Genomic DNA, 15,132 nt, shown 5'->3' on the forward strand with positions numbered 1-15,132 from the left:
ACCCTACCCTATGGGCTCCTGACGCCTGCTCTGCTAAGATAAAATCTCACCCCTGCCTGTGTCAGGGAAGTCACAGCCACAGCTGCGGGGGAGGGGTCTCACTTTAAAAGTGCAAGCCTGACCCCCTCAGGCCCTGCCAAAGCCCTACAGATGGCATGAAGTCTGAACCCCTCGGCGTCATGGCAAGCCCCTAGTCACCTGCTGGCCTCCCCCCATGCTCCTGGCTCACTCTCTTCTCCGACCAGACCCAGCCTGCCCTCTTCCTCGAGGCAGTGGAGCAGCTGGTGACAGATTTTGGAGCCAGGTTCCGGGCTGAGTCTGGCCCCTCATCCCCAGAGTGTGACCCCGCACAAGCTCACTTCTCTGCGCCTCTGTTTCCTAAAATGAGGATCTTCAGGGTTGTTTCTAGTTAATATACCAAGGCCCTTAGAGCTGTGCGTGGCACAAAGAAGTCCTTCATGAGGGTCTGCCGTGAGCCGGTTATCGCCACCTGGGGTGCTCTCCCCTACCTCTGGGCCTGGGACTTCTTTCCCCCGTTACCCCCCACCCCTGCTCCCCTTTCTTTGGCAGCTGACTGTGACCCACAGCACCACGCTGCCTGAGACCCCAGGGCTCTCTCACCCCAATACGGACTGTTCTTGGCATTGTTCTTGCTGCCCATTTAATTTGCCCTCAGCTGGGCAGGGATCTAGTCTGTGTGAGTCAACCATCTGTCTACTCGCAGCCTGGCACAAACAGTACCCAAATAGTAGTTGAATGAATAAACGAATGTGAAGTCTGTCCATTTTTCATCCATTTATTCATTCATTTAAGAAATATTTCAGGGCCTACTATGTGCTAGGCAGCATTCTAGGCACTACGGATACAGGCTGAATGAGGCAAAATCCTTGCTCCCGTGGGACTTACGATCTAGTGGGAAGACAGATGAATGAATGAATGGATAATTTCTGGTGGAGATGAGTACATACTATGAAGAGCAATATGGCCAGTCGGAGGTAACTGGCTGAAGTTGGTGTCATTTTGGATAGGGAAGAAGGGCATCTCTCAGGAGATGATATTTGAGCAGTGACTACATGATGACAGGAGAGAGCCCTGTGGCCGAGGGGAAGAGCATCCCAGGCAGAGGGGACACAGGGAGGGGAAGTGTGCAAGGGCCGGCCTGATGGCCTGGGGGAGTGGAGGGAAGGGTGGATGGCCTGAGGATGGAAAGGAGGTGAGGGCAAGTCTGGGGTGCTGCTACAGTGGGGTGAGGCTTACTTCATGCTACATAAGACAAGGGCCACTGGAGAGTCTGGGCGAAAGAGTCACATGATTTGTAGGACATCTGTACCCTGGTTGCTGGGAAAACACAGACCAAGAGTAGAAGCAGGGGCACTAGGTAGAAGGTTAGTGCAATACTCCAGGCAAGACAGGCTGGAGGGTTAGACCAAGGAGGGCGAGGGTGGATGCTGTTAGAAGCGACCTCATTCTAAGACAGAGCCAACAGGAGCGGCACTTTCTGGAGGAAACTGTGGGGATGGTGGGGGGGGGATCAGAGAGAACGCCATTGAAGACAATGACTGTTTTGGGCCTGAGCCAAATAAATGGTGGTGTCATATACTTAGGTGGGAAAGACTGAGTGAAAAACAGGGTTTGGGGGCTCAGTTCTTGACACAGGCTTCAGAACCTCTCAGACGCCTATGTGGGACTTCAAACAGGCATTTGAAGACTTAAGTCAGAAACTGAGAAGAGGGGCAGGAATGACAGACGTGGGAGTTGCCAGTGTATGGGTGATAAAGAGGGCCACAGGATGCTATCAGGACACCCAGGAATTTGCAGCTCTTCAAGCGGGCACCTTTACATAGTGGCCGAGAAAGTGATCTTGTCCCAGAGCCTGTCGTCACCCCTACGCATCCTCCTGAGTCACTCAGCATGTCAGAGGGGCAAGGCTGGGGCACACGAGGACCTGCGATACGCCCCAGACACACGGCTACTCTTGCCTTGTTCTCCTCACGTATGAAACGAGGGGCAGGATTCCTGGAACTTCAGGTCCTTCCAGCTCTGAAATAGTCCTAGAATTATTTGATCTGGATGTAAAATGGACAGGCTAAGAAAATGGGATCTACAGCTGAGGACCAGTGTGGAGACTAAGGCGGTTTCCCCAGTGTTTCCTAGGGAGGAGGGGAGGAGACTGCACCTTCGCCTGGAGAGAATGGAGCCTATTTTCTTAAATAAATCCCACTCAGAACTGCAATCAATAAAACAGATGAAATGGTGTGGATTTGGCCGAAGTGGGGATGAGAAGGCCTGTACCGAACAGGAGAAGATAGTACAGTAATATTGTAATTAATATACTCACAGATTCTGTGTGTGTATATTATCCAAAACAAAAACTAGAGACCAAAGATATTGAAAACTGTGATCATTCAGAATAAAAAAAAAACTCAGTAGGGAGCTGAATATCAACATGGACCATCTGGAGAGGAAAAATAGTCATTTCAAATATTTTAGGTCTTAGAAATTATATTACCCATGCTTTCTAAAAGAATTCCAGGAGGATGTACTCCAGAAAAGTGAAACATGGGTCCATAAAAGAGAAAGATGAGTATTATAAACAATGGTTTATATAAAGCAAACAGCAAAGCATAAGAGTCAAGTTTAAATAAATATTGTTACACAACGTGAAGAAAATGAATGACAATTTACAACTAAAATCTACGATGGTCCATATGTGAGTGAGGGTGGAGGCGGGAAAAGTGAGTTACTACTGAAGTTCTTGCCTCATTTGGGAAGAGGCTAAAGATAAAATTACATCCAGCTGCTGATAGAAAAATATAAGTATACACACACACACACACACACACACACACACATAGAATAACCACGAGAATAGAAATAAAACTCAAAACTTTCTAATCATTAGAGGAAAGAAAAACAAAGTAAATGAAACCAATTCAATGAAAGGCAAAAATAAACTCAACAAAAATAAGAAAGCTAAAACAGTATACATGAAGTAAGAGGCAGAAATAAATCTGTGACTGACAATAAATGCAAATGGGTGAAATTCACCTGTTCAAAGCAGGTACTTTATATCTATGAGCTCAGGTTTTTCTTGGGGGGGAGGTTTGTTTTTTTAGGTTCCACATGTGAGTGAGATCCATATAGTATTTGTCCTTCTCTGTCTGACTTGTTTTACTTAATGCTCTCAAGTTCCATCCATGTCGTTGCAAATGGCAAGATTTCGTTCTGTTTTTTATGGCTGAATATATATATATATATATATATATATATATATATATATATATATATATATATATATATATATATATATATGTATCTTTATACATTTTCTTTATCCATTCACCATTGATGGACACTTAGGTTGTTGCCATGTCTTGGCTATTATAAATAATGCTGCAGTGAACATGGGGGTATGTATATCTTTTCTAATTAGGGTTTTCCTTTTCTTTGGATAAATACCCAAAAGTGGGATTGTTGGGTCATATATTAGTTTTATTTTTAATTTCTTGAGGAACCTCCATACTGTTTTCCATAGTGGCCGCACCAATTTACATTCCCACCAACAGTGCACAACGGTTCCTTTTTCTCCACAACCTCACCATCACTTGTTATTGCTTGCCTTTATAACAGCCATTCTAACTGGTACGAGGTGGTATCTCATTGTAGTTTTGATTTGCATTTCCATGATGATTAGTGATGTTGAGCACCTTTTCCTGTACTTGTTTGCCATCAATACATCTTCTTTGGAAAAATGTCTATTCAGATCCTTTGTCCATTTTTTAATCAGGCTGTTTGGTTTTTCTCCTATTGAATTGTATGAGTCCTTTATATATTTTATAACTAGAAATTTGTATCTTTTAACCCCCTTCACCCATTTTACCCCCCACCCCCCCACACACACACCCTCTTAGTGCCGCCTCTGTCAAACTAGAAAGCTCCTGCACTGCAAAGGAAACCATCACTATCAGATATATGATTTGCAAGTATTTTCTCCCATTCAGTAGGTTGCCTTTTCATTTTGTTCATGGTTTCCTTTGCTGTGCAGAAGCTTTCTACAATAGTTTGATGTAGGCCCATGTGTTTATTTTAGCTTTGTTGCCTTTGCTTTTGGTGTCAAATCCAAAATAAATAAACCATGGGATATAATTTACAGCATGGTAACTACAGTAAATAATATTCTATTGTATATTTGATAGTTGCTAAGAATGTAGATCTTAAAAGTTCTTATCACAAAAAAATTTTTTTGTAAATATGTATGATGATGAATGTTAACTAGACTTATTGTAGTGATTATTTTGTAATATATACAAATACTGAATCATTACGTTGTATACCTGAAACTAATATAATGTTAAATGTTAATTATACCTCAGAAAAGGCAGACACTTAATCCAAAAAATCCATTTGACTAGTACTACAAAATGACACAGAAAGATAAAAAAATGAAAGAACGAAATAGAATATGCCAGCCACATACATTCACCAACAGAATTCAAGGCCAAAGCATTAGACAGGACACACTATGAAATTTATAATGGGAAAAGGTGTATCAAGAAGTGCCAAAGTCACAAATCACAACCATCTAAGAATGTTGCCTAAAAATCTATGGATAAAAAACTGGTTTTTAAAAACAGGAATTGACAAACCCCATAATCATTGTGGGAGAACTGAACAAGCTTCTCTTAGAGATAGACAGACAAATGGACAAGAGACTGAGAAAACAAACTTTACACTCAAAGAGGAAATAAGTATTTTTAAACACACATGAAATCATCACAAAAATTGGCCATATGTTAGGCCATACATAAAATTTTCAACAAGTTCCAGAAAGCAGAAATCATATGAACCATCTTTTACCTATACCGCAACAAGATCAGAAATTAACAGAAACATAAGTATAAAAGAATCTATCCACTTGAAAATTTAAAAGCCTATACTGCTCTATAACTCTCCAGTTTAAGAGAAAAGCAAACCAAAAATTACAATTTAGAATCAAACAACAAGAAGCAGTAATAAAACCTCTGATTTAAGGCCAAAGTGATACTCAGACGGAAATTATAGCTTTAAATGCACTTCAGAAAACAAGGAACATTGAAAATTAAGTAAGCATTTAAATCAAGGGGCTAGAAAAGGAAAAATAAAATAAAACCAAATAAAGAAGAAATCATCACTAAAAGTAGAAATTAAGAAAATGGGAGGAAGGAAAAAGTATTGCTATCTAAAAATAAAAAGCTGATTCTTTGAAAGGACCAATTAAAAAAATAAACCCACAAACTTTTAGCAATTCATATATATATATATACATATATATATATATATAAAGACAAATACGCATTTTCAATGAGAAATGGCCTATGACTATGGATAGAGATATATATTTTATTATGAGAAAACTATATACAGTTTTATAGCAACAAAGTTTCAGTTCTTGATGAAAGGGGTGATTTAAGAAAATATAAATGAGCAAAACTGGTTCAAGAAAATATATAAAACCTGAATAGGCCAAAAATTATTGATGAAATTGAAGCGACAAAACCTACCCTATGAATGGCACAAAGCTATTCTTGTAATCTTACAACTATTCCAGAGCACAGAAAATAGAGGAATTTTCCAGCTCATTGTAAGAGCCCAGCATAATCCTAAAAACAAACAGGACAGGGATAGCATATGGGTGTGTGGTGACTGCAAGGCCTGTACCATTTTGGGGGGCAGAAGCAACCTGCGCGTGGGGCGCTAAGAGGTGTACTCAGTTACCCATTTGCCAGTTATTTTCTAAATACCTGCTCTATGCCAACCACTCTGCTTGGTACATCGCATGGTCAAAGACTAAGATGCATCTCACTATCAAGGCACTTACAGGCCAATTGAACTGATATTTAAGAGAAAAAAATAATAATGTGGAACAGAAAGTGATGCATACTATGGCAGATCTAGGGAAAGCGGGGGATAATGGAAGGTTTCAGCAAAGACGGGACATTTAATCCTTCGCTTGAAGAAAGAATAGAATTTGACGTAAAGATGGAGCCTGGGGAAAGGTCTTCCAGGCAGAGGAACAGCATGAGCCAGCGCCTGGAAGGGCAGTAAGGGCAGTAAGGAGGCTGGGGTGCCTGGGTCAAAGGTCTGGGACAGGGAGAAAGAGGAAACAGGAAGACCAGAGGCTGGGGACCCTGGGTCCTAAACTCTGGGCACTGGGGAGCTACTGAAGGCTCAGAGAGGGGACAGATATAGTCAGAGCGGGGCGAGTTTGGCAGCCAGAGGGAGGGCCCTGGAGGCAGGGAGGCCTGTGAGGAGGTGCAGGAGGGACCTGGCAGAGGCAGCCAGGACATGCGCGCCAGCGAGCATGTGAGATGAGAGCATGAACCGGGACACCGAGGACAGAGAACAAGGAACAGTGTGGGAACCACGGAGAGGGGCAAGTGAAGGGCGACTTGGAAACTGCAAACTTTGGGCTCTAGGAAGGCAGGTACAGCCAGGGAGGAGGAGGGGGGGGGCCGAGCTGGGCCAAGTCCGGTGTGGGGTCCCAACCCTTGCCCAGCCCGCCCCTCCACGCACATACACCTGGAAATGCCTGGTTATAGGCTCCTTGTCAGCAGCTCTGCCTCCAAGACTTCCTGGGGGAAGCTGAGGACAACGGGCAGCTACGCTTTTAAGAAACTATGATTCTGCCTGTGGTCCCCCTGCCTGATGTCATGAAGGTAGGCAAACCCCAGAGACAGAAAATATTAGTCGCTGTGGGAGAAGAGGTATTCTGTGTGTGTGTGCGCGTGAGAGAGAGAGAGAGAGAGAGAGAGAGAGAGAGAGAGAGAGAGAGAGAGAGGAGGCAAAGTGTAACATTATGGAGACAGAGGTTAGTGCCCTGCGCCTGACTGACCTGCCCAGTCCTCCCCGCCGAAGGTGGGGGGCCAGCAGTGTTGCTGAGGAGGATTTAGTGTAAATCCTGGGGCTGCTCTTGGGTCTTGGGCATTTCAAAAGCTAAGCCCCACATGCTGGTGTGACGGGGGGCCCCAGGCAGGCCGGCAGTCAGCGTGGAGGGAACACCAGCCTGGGTCCCTACTGAGTCCTCCTCCTTTCCCCCTCCGCGTTCTCTTTCTTCTCGCATTCTCTGTCCTTCTTGCTCTCCCTCCCTTTCCTCCTCCCCACCTCTCCTTCTCCAGGGCTTCCAGCGGGAAGCAAAGCCTGGCGTGGGGTCTGGGGACTCTGACATTGGCCTGCAGCCCAGTATACAGCGCAAGCTCTTGAACTAACAGTAGTCCTGCCCAGTGTTCCTCCTGGCAGCACGCACGGTGCCAGGGGCCCTCTACACTCGCCCTCGCAGTGCTCCTCACGGCGGTGGAAAGAAGGTATTACTGGACCCGAGTACAGGTGAGAAAACTGGGGCCCAGGGAGTTAAAGTGATCTGCTCAAGGCTACATGTTGTGAAGGAGGGCACTCCAGTGTCCCCAAGGCCCAAGTGTTCCAAGCCAGTCCAGTCTTTTCTCTTCAGCCAGAGGGTGTGGGTATGGCCACCCAGAACCAGCCAGGCCTTTGCCCGAGCCATGACCTCCAACAAGAGTGCCCTCCAGCTGGCTACAGTCCGCCTCCTCTCCTGAGGGCCGGGCCTTTGACTCAGTCTCTGAACCCTTCCTATTGTGTGCTCCATCGGATCTTCCAAGTCCGTGCTTCCAGGCCTGGCTCAGCTCCCCACCATGGGTGGAGCCCCAAAGGGGCCCAGCTTTCCTTTCTCTGGGTGCCCCAATGGCTTCAGCACCCAATGAGAGCTCAAAAGGTACCTGTAGGATGACTGGACAAATTACATGAATGCTATACCAAATGCGGTTATTGTGTTCAAACAGCCCACACCAGCTGGAAGGGCAATCACTAAAAACTGACTCTTCAACTTCTGTAACACACTCTGCAGGTTGAAGTAAGGGTTCTGGATAAAAGCAATGGAGATGATAGTTGCTAAAGACAACATGCCTCCAAGGACCATGCCTGCTGCTGTCTACGTCTCTATCCCACAGACCCACGTGGGGGGCGGGGGGTTGTGTCCATGTAACAGGGAACTCAGGTGGGGACGCCTGTGTCCCTCCCAGGACAAGACTTCAATAAAGTGATGCTGCCTCCTCATGGAGCACCGGTAGTGATGAGGGCTCCTTCCGCTGTAACTTGCGCTCCCCTTTCTGGATAAGGGTGTGTACGGAGTAGGCTGGGTGCCAGGCAGAAGGGCTGGCTGCACCAACCATGCACTGTTCCCAGAAAAAAGGCTGCTTTCTTCTTCTCCAGAGTGCGGGCAGGCCGTGGAAAGCCAGGCCACTCGGGACTGCCGAAGGGGTGGAAGCCAAAATCCTGTGGCAGGTGGGGCTGCCTCCCTGGTGATGAGGAAAGATTCCCTCTGGCAGTGGCCCCAACCTGCCAACACCTGACTTCAAACGACATCAGGAGAGAAGTGCTGGACACCTGCCCCAAGGGACACAGCTAGGGGAGCAGGTGAGAGGGTCTTGGGATATGTTTTCACAAGATCCATTCTCATGAGGTCCATGAATCCTGAGTTGATGCAGAAATTACATGTGTGGGCGCACATTCCTTCAGGGAGATGGGCCATGGCTTTGTGGGATTCTTCGAGGAGCCTGGGATGCCCTGCTCCGTGTCATGCTCGTGGTGGGAAGAGAAGAAACAGGGGAAAGGGCAGCAGAGGGTCTCAGCCGTGTCACTAAGAGTTCAGGAGCTTGTAGGGACAGACGGGAACTTGGGGTGGGGTGCCTGGCCATGGAGAGGAACAGGGAGGCAAGGCGTTGACCGACAGCCCCACTTCCACCTCACAACTACTCTGGGAGGCCAGTATTTTACAGGTGAGGAAGCTGAGGCAGTAACCAGGTTAGTGACCTACCTGCTCAGGTTAATTCCGCTAATGAGTACATGAAGGCACGGTTTGAAGCCAAGCCTGTTTGGGTCGGAGCCTTGCTGAGCTCCTGGCATGAGCCTGTTTTTGAATGGGGAGCCAGCAGCAGCGCCCTAAGGCCTGTGAAGAGGAGCAGGTCTAAACGGAGGGGTGAGGACAGAGGCCTGAAGTTTGCAGAGATGGAAGACAAAGACCTGAGGCTATGCTTCCTACACCTGCACCCACCTGGTTACCCTCCACCTACTCCAAACCTACCCCGGGCAGTTACATGTGGCTGCGGGGAGAGAACGCTCAGCTGGGCTCCCTTTTGAGTCCTGGGCACCCACATACAGGGCCTTGAGAGCACCCAACAATTCTAAGCACATCCCTCTCCCCCTCTGCCCACTGCCCCCTCTCTCCATCCCCCCCCCACTCCCAGCTGAGGTCTGAAACAGAGAAAATTAGGAACCAAATGCCACATGCTTCCACCCCAAACCACCCACCTCGGGGACATTGGGAGCCTCCCACATACACTGCTCGTGAGAAGGTGAAATGGTGCAGCCACTTTAGAAAACAGTTTGTTAGTTGCTCAAAATGTTAAACTTAGACTTACCCTATGACCCAGCAATTTCACTCCTAGGGATAGACCCGAGATGAAAACACATGTCCACACAAAAACTTGCACATGAATGTTCAGAGCAGCAGTAGTCATAACAGCCAAAAAGTGGAAACAACCCAAATGTCCATCAACTGATGGAAGGATGAAATGTGGCGTACAATACACTAGACTATTATTCACACATAGAAAGGAATGAAATTCTGATACATGCTATAATATGGTTGAACCTTTAAAACTGTACGCTAAGTGAAAGAAGCTAGTCACAAAAGGCCACATACCAAATTATTCTGTTTATATGAAATATCCAGAATAGGCAAATCCTTAAAGACAGGAAGCAGGTGAGTGGTTTCGGGGACTGGGGAGAATGACTGCTAATGGGTATGAATTTTTGTCCGGGGAGGTGATGAAAATGCTGAGGAACTAGGTAGAGGTGACTCCAATGACTGCTGATTTGTGAAGCAATCAGCAATTCACGATTGCACAATTTTGTGTATACACTAAAATCCAGTGAATTATACATTTTAAAAGGGGAAACTTTACACGTGAATTATATCTCAATCTAAAACTTGTTTGGGAAAAGAAACCCCATCTCCCTTTCTCTGAAACACATGCTCTGCTTGCCCTCACTACAGGGCCTGACCTGGTCCCGCTCCATCCAAGACCATCCCCTCCTGCTGGGCACTAGATGCTGTCCCCTGTCACCTATTGTTGTCCCCTCCCTCTCCTGCATATCATCCATTTCTCTCTCTATTGGTTCACTTCCATCAGTATGTAAACATGCTGTCATTTCTCTCACCTTAAAAAATCAAACAAAAATAAAATAGATCCAAAAAATAAAAATAAAAACAACCCCCCTCGACCTCACATCTCCTTCCATTTGCTGTCCATTTCTCTATCCCTCCCTACAGCCACATGCTTTGACTTGTCTAGTCTCACTGCCTGCTCCTCTTCCCCGCCAATCCCTCCTGAACCCACTACAATCAGACTTTCATTCCCCACTACTCTGTCAAAATTGCTCTTGTCAAGTCGCCAATGACCTCCATGTCCCTACATGCAGTGGGCACTTCTCAGTCCTCACCCCACCGGACCACAGGCTGGCACTGGGTGCATTGATGGTTCCCTCCTTTCTGAAGAGCCTTCCTCACTTGGTCTTGGGATGTCACTCTCTCACTCCTTCCCTTCTGCAGTGACTGGTCCTTCTCTGTCCCCTAATCACCCTCGAAACATTGGTGAGTCCTCACGCTCCGTCCTGGGACCCCTTCTCTAACGACATTCGCTTCCTTGGTGATCTCTCATCTCCTGGCTATACATGTCAACTCCAAAATTTCTATCTCCAGCCTATACATCTCCCCTTGCTCCTGACTCAGACATCTAGCTGCTGGTTTGACTTCTATTTCTAAGTGTGAAAGGCATCTTGGATTTAGCATGTCCAAAATTAGACTCTTGATTTCCCCCCAAAACTCGCTTCCCAGCAGGCTTGCTAATCTTGATAAACACGGCTCTGTGGTACTAGCTATACAGGCCAAAGGCTCTTCCCTCCCTCCCTCCACCATCCGTACACTCCATCCATAACTCCTGTTGTTTCTTCCTGCAAAATACATCCAGAATCCAACTCCTTCTCACTGCTTCCTTCACCAGTGCCCTAATTTACCATCAGGAGACTCTTAACTGCTCTCCCTGATTCTACCCTGGCTTCCCTACAGTCTATTCTCCACACCATTGCCAGAGTGGGACTTTCAAACATCAGTCAGACCATGTCCCTCCTCTGCTCAAAACCTTCCAATGGCTTCTGATTTCCCTACAAGACCCTAGGAGATCAGTGCCCTCCAGCTATCTCTCTGAACTGTATTAGCCTCCCTCACTTGCTCTGCACCCTGGCCTCCTAGCTAGTCCCCAAACAGGTCAGACACAGCCCTGCCTCAGGGCCTTTGCACTGATACCCTCTCTGTCTAAGATTCTCTGCCCCTAGGTATATATACAACTTTCTCCTTCAGGTCTCTGCTCCAACATCACCTTATCAGGAAGGCCTTCCCTGGCCAGCCTACATAAGATAGCAACCCCTCCTCACCATCTATTTCCCCTACCTTGCTTATTCTCCTTCACAGCATTTATCACCACCTGACACATTGCATATTTGTTTATGCTCTGTCTCCCCCATTCTAACATAAGCTTCATGAAGCAGAAACTTTACTTTGCCAACTGGGGCATCCTCCGAGGCCCAAAGAGAGCCAGGCACATAGCAGGTACCCGGAAGTATTTGTTGAATGAATTAGTGAACTCACCCACAGGACTCGAGCCAATCCATACATCACTGGAGGTGATAGCTATACAGCGGAATGGAGAGAAGTGGTAGCTCCAAGTCAGGCACTCAAGCCTCATTCCTGAACCTCCCCAGATGCAGGCAGATGGATTGGTGGCCCCTCATCTGCACATGTGATGGGGCCTATTCTTGAAAGTACCAAGCACTCTCATAAATAGTAACGTAAGCCATATTAGAACAGCATCTGCTGAGGCTTACTATGTGCCAAGCTCCTCACAAGGTGCCTCATTCCCTCCCTCCCTCAATAAACAAGAACCAAGCACCTAATGGGTGCCAGCTCCAGGCTGACATCAGAGATACACTGGTGGGCAAAGGCTTTCTCCTCAAGGAGCTTACCATTTAATGTTTCCTTTAGTCTTTGCAACAGCTGTGAGGGTATATCCCGCCGATGAGGGCGCGTGGTCTTGCTCTAGGTGCTGTCTGCGCCCAGCGGAAAGAGCAGCCTCTAGGCACTGAGACCTGGGGCATGGTGACAGCAGGCTGACAAAGGCTACATTGGGGCCTGGAGATGATGGCATCACCCAACACAAGGACAGACAAGTGAGATCTCAAACCTGTCGGGCTGCTGCACTCAGCCCAAACTGCTCACGTGACTTCTAATAGCCATGACCATGATGTTCTGGAATCAGAGCAAAACCCCAAGTTAGCCGCAGGAGCATAGGACCTGAGTGTCAGCAAAGTGAGGAAGAGGAAAACCACTTGGGGTTTGGGATGCTGACGAGCTTGGAATGACCTCAGGCTGTGCTGTGACTTTGAAGGGGGAGGGTGCTTCCTGCACCTTCACCACTCAGCCTTGTTGAGCTGACTCTAGGTCACTGGCTGATGGTGGGTCCCTCAGCTCCCAGGCTGTCTAGTGGGGCTGAGGTGAGCGCAGAGCAAGATTAAGATCCTTGGCTTTGGGGTCAGAGGAAATGGGGCTCTAATCAGCTGTGTGACCTTGGACTGGTTACTTCCCCTCTCTGAGTCTTAGTTCCCGCACCTGCATGGGCCTGACCAATCAGAGGGCTGCTGGACAGGCGCTGGAGCCCTCAGGGAACGTAGGGCAGTAGTGGCGGCAGCAATTTCCTACTGGGTATGGAAGTAGCTCACCATTTTATCAACTAACACAGTAGTATTAGGGCATATTGGCTGAAGAGCAGCTGTGCTCACCTTTAAAGTGGAGACACTCATTTCAATTTAGCAGAGTGTTACAAGCATGGAATAAAACAATCCTTATAAAGCCCTTAGCCCTGGGTCAGGCCTTCAAAAACGGTCTGGTCAGCAGTAACTGCTAATACTGCTGTGAGCACAGAAGAAGCAACAGTGAAAGAGGGCTGGGGAGGCAGCTCTGGCTTCAGTGTAGAGAAGGGCTTCCTACCAGCACTGCCCCGGGCACCTTGGACGTCGGTGAGCTCCATGTTCCTGAGAGCATTCAAGCAGTGATGGCTGATGGGACCAGGATAAAGGGTCAAGCAGGGGCCTACAGGGCTGGATTTCATAATCTCAGGCCAGCAGCCATGTTCCCTTATAAAGGAAAAGAGGAAAATTCCTCCCACATCACTGCCGGCAGGAAAAGGGGAGGACGGGTGGAAGGACGGGCCAGCTCTGCCTGTACCCCGCTCTTAGTGGGGGCCATGGAGCAGTGTCTCCTCTGAAGTTGACCTAAGGGCTGCTGAGCATAGAAGTCCACCATGTAAAGCCATGTAGATCAGAAAAAACTTCTCAATAAATGTTCCTTTTCCTCTCCCTGCCCTTCCAATGTCCTCCTCCCCTTCCCCGCCCCATAAAGAATGTGGCTTCAAGTGTTCAGGGAAAAGCCAGGTCCGGGCCCCTCCGAGAAGACAACAGCACTTGCGTCTGAGGTTTGGGCGGAAGCCAGGGTGGAAGCGTCCCAGCTTCTGAGGGTGCAGGAGAAGAGCCAGGGCTTTTGCTCTTTGCAAAGACCGAGCCCCTGCCAGGGACATAGGGGACAGAGTGGCTGTAGAGCTGGGCCCAGAGCCCCTAGGTGGGACGGGGCGTCTGGAGACTCTGGCTCCGCTGCTGTTGTCTGTTGATGGAAGAAAGACGCAAGGCTCCAGAGGCTGGCTGGGCAGAGGGTGGGGTTGGGGGCCATAGGAGCGGCAAGGCCCAGAAACACCTGTCCTTATTATACGTGGGCAGAGAATTTGATCAGCATCCTCCCACACAGGCTTGAGACTTGGGCCAATGTAGGAGGTAGCATGACAGGATGGAGACCCTGCTTGGCAGAGTCACGAGGCCCTCGGCCTGGGTCTGCCTCTGCCCAGGTCTGACCATAGGCAATTCCTTTCTCCACCTGCACTGCAGTTTCCTCAGGTGTAAAGTGAGGGGGCTGGCACCACGGAGCTCATGCACCTTCCAGCCCCAACCTAATAGAAAAAAATAGGCACACGAGACCCCAAGACAAAGCAACTGAAAGCAGGGCCTGGAACAGGTATCTGTACACCTGTGTTCATAACAGCATTATTCCCTATAGCCAAAAGGTGGACATAACCCAAGTGTCCATTGCTGGATGAATGAATACACAAAATGGTATATACATACAGTGGAATATCATTTAGTCTTAAAAAGGAAGAAAATTCTGGCACCTGTGATAGCACACTGAACCTCAATGTCATTGTGCTGAGTGAAATAAGCCAGTCACAAGAGGACAAATATGTTATGATTCCACTTATATAAGGTCCCTAGAGCAGTCAGATGCATGGAGGCAGAAAGCGAATGATGGTTGCCAGGGGCTGGGGGATAGAGGATGGGAGTTATTATTTAATGGGTATGGGATTTCAGTTGGGGAAGATGAAAAAGTTATGGAGATGGATGGTGGTGGGGTTGAAGAACAGTGAGAATGTGTTTAATGCCACAGACATGTACAGTTAAAAATGACTAGGATGGTAAATTTTATGTTATGTATACCTTACCACAATACACACACACACACACACACACACACACACACACACACACACACACGTGCGTGTGCGCCCTTCCAGGACTCTGCTAAGGCTCGGGTTTTCCTGATTCGTAAAGCCTGAGAACGGGGGTATGGTGAGCCACACAGCTGAAAACCAAGGCAACGTCGGGTCAAAAGTCAGAGATCAGAAGAGAGGGCCAGACAGCTGAGAGAGGGGGGTGCTGACAACCCCACAGCAGAGGTGAGGACCTCATGGTGATGATGTTCCCAGGGTTGGGCCCTTAACAATGACAGGTGAGACAAGGATCCCACACCACTGTGGCAAAGAGCTCAGACAGGCTTGCTCCAAAGTCTGGGGGTCCCACAGGCACTGGAGAGCCTGGCTCCTGGCCCCTGGCATCAGCCAACTCCTGTCTCTTGGACTCTGGGAG

General features: G+C 47.8%; 1 protein-coding gene and 1 long non-coding RNA gene across 3 annotated transcripts in view; one reads left to right on the forward strand and one right to left on the reverse strand.

The window, feature by feature from the left end:
- The window catches only part of MRAS (muscle RAS oncogene homolog), a 62,175-nt gene that overhangs the window by 9,858 nt on the left and 37,185 nt on the right, over positions 1-15,132 (reverse strand). The gene's annotated exons all lie outside the window — the stretch shown is intronic.
- LOC109394120 (uncharacterized) overlaps positions 6,827-15,132 on the forward strand; it is a 25,742-nt gene continuing 17,436 nt past the window's right edge. The window contains exons 1-2 of the long non-coding RNA XR_002126382.1: positions 6,827-7,362; positions 8,263-8,466. This is a non-coding gene — a long non-coding RNA (uncharacterized LOC109394120). The remainder of the gene's footprint in view (positions 7,363-8,262; positions 8,467-15,132) is intronic.

This window comes from Hipposideros armiger, unplaced genomic scaffold (assembly GCF_001890085.2).
Source record: "Hipposideros armiger isolate ML-2016 unplaced genomic scaffold, ASM189008v1 scaffold_410, whole genome shotgun sequence".
NCBI lineage: Eukaryota > Metazoa > Chordata > Mammalia > Chiroptera > Hipposideridae > Hipposideros > Hipposideros armiger.